Raw genomic sequence first — 11,446 nt, 5'->3', positions numbered from 1 at the left:
TTATGATGGTGTAAGACAGTGGTCCAGCTCCATTCTTTTGCATGTGACTTCACTTTATTAATATCCTTGAAAGCACAAAAATTTTAAATTTTGATGAAGTCCAACTTATCTTTTTATTTCTTGTGCTTTAAAAATGATAAATTTAACTTCATTAATAAGTAGAGGACTCTGAGTAACCACTTTCATCTTGAATGAGTTTTGTCAGTTTGTGTCTTTCAAGGAATTTTCCCGTTTCATCGAAGTTGTCAAATTTATGGGGTCAGCATTGTTTGTAGCATGTCTTTATTATTTATTCAGTGTTTGTAAAATGTACAGTAATATCCTTGGGTTTTTTTTTTGTTAGTCTGTTTTTAGTTTTATAAACTTTTGGGTGGGGTATAAACTTAATAGGGAATTTCATTTTGCTGTCATATAAATGTCTATTTGGGATGTCATGGGTTTTTTTTGCTTTTTTGCTTTATTTAGAACAAAATCTAAATACATAGGTAAAGAAGCTACTCATATAATTTCAAAACTGAAGTTGATGGTTACATTTGTACCCAGTCTGAGAGACTCTCAGTAGCATAAGTTTTTAGTTTTCAATGGGCCTTGGATATGCTTGGCTTAGCCCACTTGTACAAATGCCTGCAGAGTTTAGGCTTATAAAACTTGTGTGAGGAGCACAGTGAAATGTGCCAATAATGTGATAGTTTACCTGCAGATTTGATTGCAAACATATGTCTCCACTGTGGGCTTCCTGACCCATGATATCAGAACTGTGGGATTAATGACATTTCTTTACTCGAGCAGCCTCAGTGCTGAGACTGCTCAGCCTTGATGACCATATGGAATTCTCAAACCTGATTTTAGATGAAAAAATTAAGACTTGAGCTCATACTGAGGAAAAATTTCAGGTGATACTGAAGGGAACATCTTTCTGAGACCCTGGAGGCTGCTCTACCTTTTTTACCTCCTGGAGTTGGTGTACTAGTGCTTTTAGTTAGTCCTTCTTGAACATTCTTCCCTTTTAATGTACATCTGAGCTTCCTTCTTTATTTCTCTTTGGTTTTCAGTTTGAAAAATTTCTGTGAGGGCCTCCCCAGTGGCGCAGCGGTTGAGCGCTGGGTTGCAAAGCTGCCTGCAGCCTCTGCAGCACCGGTTCGATCCCCAGCTGCACCCTGGCCACCTGGAGGAGGGTCTCACATGGCGCGCAGACCTCTCCTGCCGCCCACTGCTCCCCTCAGCAGTGTACTTCGGTCCTTCTGCCTGCTCTGCTCCCCGCTCTGGCTCTGGTGAATTCTCTCACCCTCCGGCGCTTCTGGATGTACCCAGTGCTTGTATAAGTAAATAAATAAATCATAAAAAAAAAAAAATTCTGTGGACACATGTTCCAGCTCATCACTTCTTTCCCTAGGTGAGAGCCCATCCAAGGTATTTTTCATTTCTGTTAGCCAGAAACAATTCAGCTGATAAAAGGAACTTATGTAAAAACCTTTCTAGGGTGTGGTTTTATGTTCGGTTAGGAGATCGGTGAGCATTCCTGCCCTTACCCAGGGGGTCAAGAGATTTTCTCTCCCATTCCCTGTCCAGATCTTCACCTATGTATGTTCCAAGGGCAGCAGGTTGCTATCCCCAGGAAGTGACCCAGGTCCCTGATGGTGAAATTTGCTAAGATGCTGACAAGCAAAAAACCATAAGCTCTGTTGCTAGCAATCTTTTCTGGGAAACCAGCTGAGGTTTTGATTTTCAGTGGTACTAAGATTCCCTGGGAAGTCCACCCCTGAGAGACACCCTGGTATTGTCAAGACATGCTGGGGAGTCACCTGAATAGGTGTTGCTGGAACTCATTTGGAAGCTGCCCTATGGAACGCTGGCTAAACTCGCTAGGATATCACCTTTGGGGTGCTACCAGAACTCCCTGAGATGGCACCCTCTGCCTTTGTGGCCTGCTTCAGGCAGTTGTATGTGGCAGGAGCAAGAAAAAACAAAAAAGTACTCATACCGGCATTGAAGTCCCTTCTCCCTGCAAGGTCCTCCCAGTGCCCTCTACTGACAAAGCTCAGCATTGGACAACCAGAAAGGAGAAGTAGTCTCAGTTTCTAGCTCTGGTGTTACAATGCAGGGCAAAGATGGGTGAACTCAGTACAGAAAAACATGAAGTTGATAACTGGCACAGCTTATGGTTGCACATGAACTATATTCTAATTCTTTACTAGAGTCCACAGCCCCTTCACTGATCTACTCTCTACCTCTCAGTTATTGGCCATTCTGCCTGCTTATCTCTAGCTCTTCTCTATTATCTCAGCACTCCAAGAACCATTTCCCTCGATATACCTCATGCTTAAAACACTCTACCCTCAGACCTTTTTATAACTAGCTCTCTATTAATGTTTGGGTCTTTGTTAAATGACATCACTTCATCTGGATTTCCTTGACCACACAATCTGATCTAGAGTTCAGGGGTCTCTAGTACTTCTGCTGTTGTCCTGTTTGGTTTCTTTTTAGATTCCTCTTATCACAAAGTTGTCTTTTTTTGACTTCATTCCCCTCCCTCCACCACATAGGTGAGCAAAATGAGAGAAGGGAACTGATTCACATTATAACAGGCCTGACATGTAGTCAGATGCTGGAAAGACAGCCACTGAGTGAATGAATGACCTTCATTTCAGGACTGAAGACCCTGGGGTTCAGAGAGAAAAGAGTGAGTTCCCCAAGAACATGTCCAACAAGGGCCAGCATGAGGGCTCACCTTAGGTCTGCCTGTTCACAGGGTGTCTGGTTATCATCACTTTGCCTCACTGCCTCACCGAGCCTAGAATGTTTTCGGTGTACATGTTGCAGTGGATGTTCTAAAATAAACTAGATCTTTCTTTGTCTATGTTCTGTCTGAACTACACGTCATCTTTCCACCTACTTATCCCTTCATGGGATAGGTATCTATCCGCCCTATTATGCATTCCTAGGTAGCATTCCTAGGTAGCTCCTCTACATGCTCACCCCCATATAACAGCATATTAAATACCTTTTAGAGAAGGAGCTGTTAGAGATGATAGTCATAGAAATCTTCACTGAAAAGGTGATACCTTTGAAATGCTTTGGGAAACTAGATATTGGTTATTGAGCAAATAAAAATGTTTTCCAATACCTTTCTCAGATGAATGAAGTCAAGTCTTCTAGGAGGAATGGCCAATTCTAGACCTGGAACAGGAAATAAAAAATAAACCACCTATACCTGAAGTTGTGCCTGAGGTTTCAGAAGGTAAGGAAGTGCTCAAAAGCAAGCAAGCAGACAAAATCTACTCTCAGTGATGGGGATAGGTTAAAGGGAAACAGGAGCCAAGGGGATAAATTCCTGATGGCCAAAGATAGAAAACATTGAGTAATAAAGTGGTATTGCGTGTAACTCAAACTATTGTATGAAACAAATTCCCATGAGCCTGTACAGATATAAATGAGTAAATAAATAAATAAAAGGGGATGAATAGGCAAATTCCCTCTTCAGAATTTTAAATCATTTCTGTAGACTCTGACTCTGGTCTCAAGGAAGTGATTTATCCACTCCTTAGTTGTGGGCTATTCATAGTGACTTTGTTCCAGATTACAGTATGGAAAGGGGAGAAAGATGAACTTTACAGCAGAGAAATCTGACAAATACCCCCTCAGATGATCAAGGTCAAGATCAATAATATATATTCTTGATATGATGTGATAAGAATGTGGTTTTTCTCCCTGAAACCTATAACCTCAGTCTAATTATGGCAAAAAAACACCAGGCCACTTCCAATTCAGGACATTCTATAAAATATCAGAGCAGTATCCCTCAAACCTATTAAGGTCATACCAGGAAAGGAACTGTGCTAAAGGAACTGTGCTGAACCGTGCTGAATGAAACACTTGGGTGGATGTGACCCTCACCTTGCCAATTTGCAACTACTCTATAAACCTGGGCTTTGCTGAGTCAGGTGGGCCAGGCAAGGGCAGCCAGAGCTCCATCAGTGTCATGGATAATGTGGGGTTAGTCTGTGTGTCCCAGACTAGTGCAAGATCAATCTGGGAGAATACATATCTGAACTTCTTGCAAGTTGAGGACAGTGTAGAGAACTGCAGGGCATCAATCGCGAGTAGCATGAACAAAGGTCATGAGTTAGAAGTTCACAGGGTGTGTTTAGCGGACTGGGTAATTGGAGTAAGGATTCATGAAGAGAAGTTATTGGTTTAGATAGTTAGTTTGCGGGCAGAGTATGATGGTCTGGGCATTTTGAATTGATACTGTTGACAGCCAATGACACCAGGTTCTCTGGAAAGGAAGAAAATCAGGAACTGTGGTGAGAAATTTGACTTTACCACCTGGGTTTTCCAGCCTGAAAGAGCAAGGCAGCGTAAACGAATATTCTGACTCTGGTTGGATGCTGGGGTTCGAGTGAGAGTGGCCATTATTAGCAATCAGCCAGAGCGTGTATGCTTGTGCCATTGTGCAGTGATTTGATGCATTCATGATCTTTCTGACTGGACTGGGTTGGCTTAGCTGGGCCCAGGCAGAATAGCTCCCACGAGCTCCCCAGATTCTACCAGTAAGCAAATGCTGGATTCATCCTCACTCTGGTTCCTTTTAGTGCCTCTTGACCTCCTTCCCCCCAACAAGGATTATTGCACTGATCCAATGCTGCAAAAATGGAGAAAACCCGCTTGACCTGTGCACACAGCACACAGCAGTGATATTTGATGTAAGATTAGGTCAGAGCCAGCCAGGAAGCTTTAAGGATGGCTGCCAGCCAACGAAATAAGAAAGTTTTATTTGGGAGGAAATTGTTCTCTCCCTGCCTAGTTGTCCTCACTTACCCTTCCTTAGGCATCCTTTCCTCTAAATTCTGGTCCATAATTTTATTTGAAACTACAAATTCCACTGGGCTAGTAAATGAGCACATCGCTCCCTAAGCAATAACGTTATATTTCAAACTCATTGTTGTAATACTGGCAACTTAGTAGGCCAAAGGAGACTGAAATAACTGCCCACCACCTCACCGTTATCGCCAAAGAGATCAAATATCATTTGTAGGATTTATAATAAGCCCCTCGTGGTGAAAGCACAAAACCAGATGCCAGGAAACTGATAGCTACATATTTTAAGAGGGTTATTGCTAATGACTGGCTGGTCCTAACCATAAATTAAAGTTGGTGTTTTTATTACTTCTACTGTCCAGTGAGGCAACTCATTGCAGCTTTCATCTCATTTCCAACATATGAAAGACCATTTTTGAATAGTAGCAACTATTAGCAACTTTGATCAAATTGTCAATAGCACAAATCCTTAGTGGAGTCCTTTCTGAAAGTCACTTGCTCCCTCCCCAAATAAGAAAACAGGGAAATTTCTCATTTCAGTCATGAGTATCTACCACTCCACTGATACCCCAAAATTGCTTCTGACTTTGCCATTAAGGCTTATAATTAAAACTCTTTTATGCAGATGCAATAGAAATTAAACTTTATATGAAGACTTAAATAATGAATATCCTGGGATCCAAAATGGTGTTTTCTCTAAGCAGTCTGCATGAGGGAAGTGTCCTACCCTTATTTTTAAATTGTCCAAAATATTTTATAATAATTAATTTTAAACATTTACCAAGTACTATTTGAAGTCAAGTATGGTGAGTGAAGTGGATGATGGAGACATCTGATAATCATTTGGGGAGGGAGCAGTAAACGAGTAATAATTGAGAGTCTTCCTAATGTGATTCAAAAAAAGAAAAAAAAAGGTATATCTCACAGAGAAGCTCCAAAGGTGTTCTTAGAAATAGCAATAAAGAAAGTCAATAATCATGATGATGGTAAATAAGCAATGTAGATTAAAGATCTATCTATTTGATAATCAAACTTTCCCCTGCTGATACAAAGTTTCCATTTATTTCTTGTTGCCTCTGTGCAAGAAGAACCATACTTAAGGTGGGATCCATTTACTCCATGGTCGCTCATTGAGTACTTTCTCTGTGCCAGGCACCAAGGGTAAGATGAAGAACACTGTTGACTTGGTCCCTGCCCTGTGGATTTATGGTAAGAGTGGGGTTATGAGGTCAGGGTATGGAAAAAAACAAAAAGCAAATCTTTGAGGCAAACCGAGTAGAAATCACTGCTATTGGTTAAATATGCCCACATTTTGAGTTAAATTTTTACTTTTTCCCCAAAACATTATGTTGACAACATTATAGTCCCAGGAGGTATTAGGGACTGCAGTAATGAAACTGTGGCAGGTCTTGTGCCTTTATAATGTTTGCATTGCTTGTGACCTTTGTGCACGAATGCTTTCGCCCACGTGGCCAGTCAAAAAATGATCTGGTTGACTTGTTTTTCCAAGAGACCTTTGACCGAATCTTTGATGGACAAACAGAGAATCATGTTTTCAAGAAGAATCTACTTACAAACAAAACCCTATAGTGTCATACTTTGAAAGTTAGAAATGTAGACCAAAGTTGAAAAAAATAAAACAACAGTAGTGAGGAACTGAGTTGAATTTTGACTTTTAGAGGTGACATACCACATTAGGAATTTAGCACTGAGTTCTTTTTCTTTGATTTAAGGTCATAAAAAGTTAGCATGGACACACTCATTCAGCACATACTTTTTTTTTTATGGTTGTAGGAAAAAAATTATTTTTTATATTTTTGCTCAAATAATTTTTTTTAATTTAAATTTTATTTTTATATTCCCCATACAATTACAACCCCCTTATTTTGACCCCAAGCCCTCCTTTCCCCACCCCCCAACCCCCATAGAGTGTCTCTGGTTCATAGTTGCTTGTTGATTTTGATATTTTCTTTCTTATAGTTATTATTTTTCCTGGCCCCTTATTTAAGTTTTCTGGATTCCTGCTATGAGTGAGACCATCCAGTATTTTTCTTTTTCTTTCTGGCTTATTTTGCTGAGCATGATCCCTTTTAGCTCCATCCATGTTACTGCAAATTGCATGTGTTTATCTTTTTTTTGAATGCTGAGTAATATTCCATGGTGTATATGTACCACATCTTCCTGATCCAGTCATCTAATTTTGGACATTTGGGTTGTTTCCAAAGCTTAGCTATTGTAAATAGCAGCACATACTTATTGAGCACCCACTACATGGCAGACACTGTTAAGAGTCTAGGTACAATGGGTAACAAGACAAAACTTGGATCTCATGATGTAATACATGACTACAATTTTTTTCCACTAACTTTATTTTTATACCATTGTTCATTTTTATACAGTAATTGGTTACTCCCCTCTAGTGTAGTTCCCATAGTTCCCCCACCAAGATAGCACCTCTGATCCATCACCATAGTCCCTTGTGTTCCCTCCCCCTTTTTGACCCCTCTCCCTTTCCCTCCCTTGTTGTATGTCCCAGATCTATGTTCAACTTGCAAGTTTTGTCTTTTTTCTTGACATTTGTTCAGATTTTTATATTCCACATGTAAGTAAAACCATCCCATATTTATTTTTTTCTTTCTTATTTCACTTAGCATAATCCCTTCCAGCATGGAGACTTCCTGTAGGGGGACATGGAAGGGTCTTGGAGGAAGTGAGATCTCTGAGCAGAGCCTTAAAGGTTAAGTAGCACTTGGGATAAAGGGTGAGAGGAAGAGATTTTCAAGCAAGAGGAATAGCCTGTGGGACAGAGTATGTTTTGAATTTAGTAAACCTCATGTTGTGAAAATTCTCCAAAATCCAAAATAAAAATTTAATGTCCCATGATCTGAGAAGCTCTCATCACTTTGCTTTGGACTGGTCACAAATGTGTCAAGAAAACTTCGAAGAGACAGATTTCCTCTCTCTGGTTTATAAGCTAAATGCTCTAAATGCTTCCCTAATGCTTGAGTTCAGTTAGTAACTACTCTTTTTCATCCTCCCAGATGAATTTCCAGGCCTTCGTAACATAGTAAAAACTTTTTTCTGCCTTTGTAAATAAATACATTACTATGAAATCTGGTTCAAAAGATAAAGCAAAGAGCAAGTCAGGTCTTCAAAACATCATGTAGATATGAGGGACTACCAAACATTCATTAAAAAAAAAAAAGAATAAAATCAATTCACCCATGGCAGACTGGAGTGATGTAGTAAAATGAAGCAACTCAGACCAGATGTTGTAATGTATAAACAGGGCTGTCATGTGGAAGGTTGAGGATGCAGTGGCTGAAGAAGTTAACACACAGTCATGCAGTCTTTCCTTTTCCATTTCCTCTTTCTACATGGAAACATACATAGTGACTGCACCGTGCAGTCACTTTTCACAGCAATTTAGGTGAAATATTGAACATATGTTAACCAATCTTCAGGTGACACAAAACTCGGAAGGATTACTAGCATATCCAATGACAGAAGCAATATTCAAGCTGGAGTTATTGGTTGAAATTCAACCATGATGAACTATAATTTGGATTTTTTAAAAAAAATTATATTTATGTCTAAAATTCAAATTGACAACATGGCATAGGGGAAGCCTGACTTGTCAGCAATCATAGGGATTTTCTTAATTTTTTACTGCAAATTAAGAAATAATAATAATTTAAGAAACCATAGTTTGCACACAATTATTGGGTACCATACTATGTTCTTTACATTATATCAATTCTCTAATAAATCTAAAATTTCAGAATTATCATCATCTTCATTTCCATGTCATGGGTGAGAAAACTAACAATTTGTGAAGTAGAATGTTCAGAGTTCAGCAGTTCTTCAGTGTTGAAAACAGGGGCGAAGCTGTTTTATATTTGTTTGCATTTACTTCTTTACACTCTTCTTAGATTTTGTGCATGTTCAACAGCTACATCTGAAATTTTCCTCATGCTTTTCTGTTTGTATCATATACTTGCTTATTCTATCCCCTAGTGATCCCTTGAATTTTACACTGCCTCTGACCTATGATTCTGTAGAGCTCCTGATATTGACACAGCTGAACCTATTAACTGACTTCTAGAATGGAAACCAGGACACCTGGGGCTTAGCACTCGCTTTTCCCTCCATATACTTTAAGCTCTTTGGGGCTCCAGTTCTACACTCGAGAAACTGAGCAAATACTTGCCCTTTCCTTTCAGGGCAAGTGAGGTGAGGATGACTTAAAAAATAATCATAAAAGAACATTGTGTTCAGAAGGGGGAAAAAAAAAAAGCCTCATACCAGTACAGAGAAATTCTTCGTTAAGTTACTAATTAGATAGAAATCTAAACATCATGAAGAGAAATCTGTGAGGAGCAATGTAGATGATATCAACACTGTGCTGGTGTCACTTGCCTTTTACTCGTAGACCCATACTACCTCCGGTCTCCTTATGTACACATGTCTAACAATCTCGGTTCATTCCTTTCCTAGCCTTCAGCCAAGTAGAGGAGGTAGTTCAGTTGAAAGTAGCAAGATAAGTTAATGGAAAGTACCAAAAGTAGGTAAATTAAAAGTAGCAAGAAACACGCATTTGGAAAGAAAAAGAGAAACAAAAATTATAAAAATGACAACTCAAGAAGTACAGAAGTCTGAGATCATTAGGTGAATGGGGAGACTGTAGCCTTGAACAACAGAATGGTTTCCAAGAACAGCACTGGATTATAACCTTGTACTATAACCGATAGTCAAAGGATCACTAGAGTTTTTTGGAGGTTGGCAGTGCGGGGCTGACGGTCCTAAGGCGGAGTGATGATGTCACACAAACAGATTCACTCTTCCACAAGTAGACAAGGAGTTTGAGTACCAGCACATCATGTTGCCCACGGACATAGCTAAGCTGGCCCCTAAAACCCATTTGATGTCTGAATCTTGGTGTTCAGCAGTCAGGGATGGGTCCATTATATGATCCATGAACCAGAACCCGCGTTTTGCTCTTTCCACAGCCACTGCCCAAGAAGCCAAAGAAATCAATCTGGGAAGCCACTTTTCAGCCCCAAGCTTTACACAGCCATCCTCACTTGCTAACATTGTTCCGATAACATTATTCCTTTGCCTTGTTGTTTCTCACTTTGCTATTTAAAGGATGCTCAATACACTGTTTAAATGTACCAGTGACTACTTTACTGTCCAAGCAGCGCCAACAGCGCCACGGCCCAGGCAGAGTGCTCTGGGCTGCGGCCTCGGCTGAGTGTGACCCTGTAAAACCGTGGGGAGCTCTGTATCCAGCAGAACACACTTGGCAGATGGAGGAAGCATCTGAGACCAAAACCATGCTGTTATAGGAATTGTGTCAACTTGCTAGTTTGTTTTTTTTTCCTGCCAGGTGTTGTAAGTATGGTGATTTATATTTCAATGTATTGGAAACTTCATTTTATTCAAGAAATCGGTTCCATATTAAAAGCCTTCATTAAAGAGGAAATTTTCATAAAAGCAAACAAAAATAATACCCACCCACCCACCTCCAAATGATCTTTAGTTCCTGTGTTGGATCTCTTGTTTTTATGTGTCCAGCTCTCATTCTGTTCTTTTTTGAAAGCACTGCTGTGATTTTCCTTTGGAAAACCACCCTTCCCAAGTTGTATTCAGTTCCAGTGGAACCATAACTTAATGTTCAATAAAAAAATTATTTTATTTTTTAAAAGATTTATTTATTTATGCATCAAGAATTGGGGTACAGGCCAGAGGTGTGTGGTGGGAGGTGAGAGGATTCACCAGATACAGAGTGGGGAGCAGAACAGGCAGATGTACTGAAATACACTGCTGAGGGGAGCAGCGGGTGAGTCAGGAGAGGTCTGCTGTGCCATGTGGGTCACCTCCTTGGCTGGAGATCGAACGTATGCTGCAGTGGCTGTGGATTGCTTCATAGTGCTGTGTCTTAACCCCTTGCGCCAGCAGGGAGGCCCCTCAATAAAAAATTTAAAAAAAAGAAATGTTGTCCTCTCTTTTTTCAGACTCCTCTTCTTGGGACTTGAGCCTCATGGTCCAAGATAAGTCACTTTTTTTCTTGCAGGAATTTGGAAGCTGAGCAGAACTATTGAGGCTGCTTTACCCTGGTGGTAGCCTGAATGGAGACTCCATTTTTCCACATATGATACTTGGAGCTGCATGGTTCCTGAACTTTTCACAATTAGTTGCTTAATTTTCTTTTCTTTCTTTTTTTTTTTTAGTTGCTTAATTTTCATTTAACTTAGGGGACTACTCTAAAATACTGCAATAAACTACCTTGCTTAAGTTAGTTAGGCAAAGGTATTTTTGGTGGCTCACAACTTGTGATCCGTAACTGACACAGATTCATTAAAAGAAAAGTTCAATTTTGTTATATAGGCAGTGTTTGAAAAGTCACTGGTATTTGTATTAACTTTTTAAACAATTCCATCCAACTTTGTTAAGAAATAAAGTAAAAAATATTTAGCACTAAAGGATATTTCCATTCTAAAGAATTCACTAATTTCCTGACCACACCAGATAAATGAGTTGCTTCTTGCATGCAAATCCAACAAGTGAATGTATTTTGTTTTCACAGCTTGAACATGGTTGACTCCTTTCTTAACATGGAATCTAT

At 39.7% G+C, this 11,446-nt stretch overlaps 1 pseudogene; it reads left to right on the top strand.

The window, feature by feature from the left end:
- The first annotated feature begins 9,636 nt into the window (after positions 1-9,636).
- LOC119236791 (cyclin-dependent kinases regulatory subunit 1-like) lies at positions 9,637-9,923 on the top strand (annotated as a pseudogene).
- The last annotated feature ends 1,523 nt before the right edge of the window (positions 9,924-11,446 follow it).

This window comes from Talpa occidentalis, unplaced genomic scaffold (genome assembly GCF_014898055.3).
Source record: "Talpa occidentalis isolate TD23 unplaced genomic scaffold, MPIMG_talOcc4v2.1 talOcc4.9, whole genome shotgun sequence".
In the NCBI taxonomy this organism is placed as follows: domain Eukaryota; kingdom Metazoa; phylum Chordata; class Mammalia; order Eulipotyphla; family Talpidae; genus Talpa; species Talpa occidentalis.
This window is presented reverse-complemented; position numbering and strand designations above follow the sequence as displayed.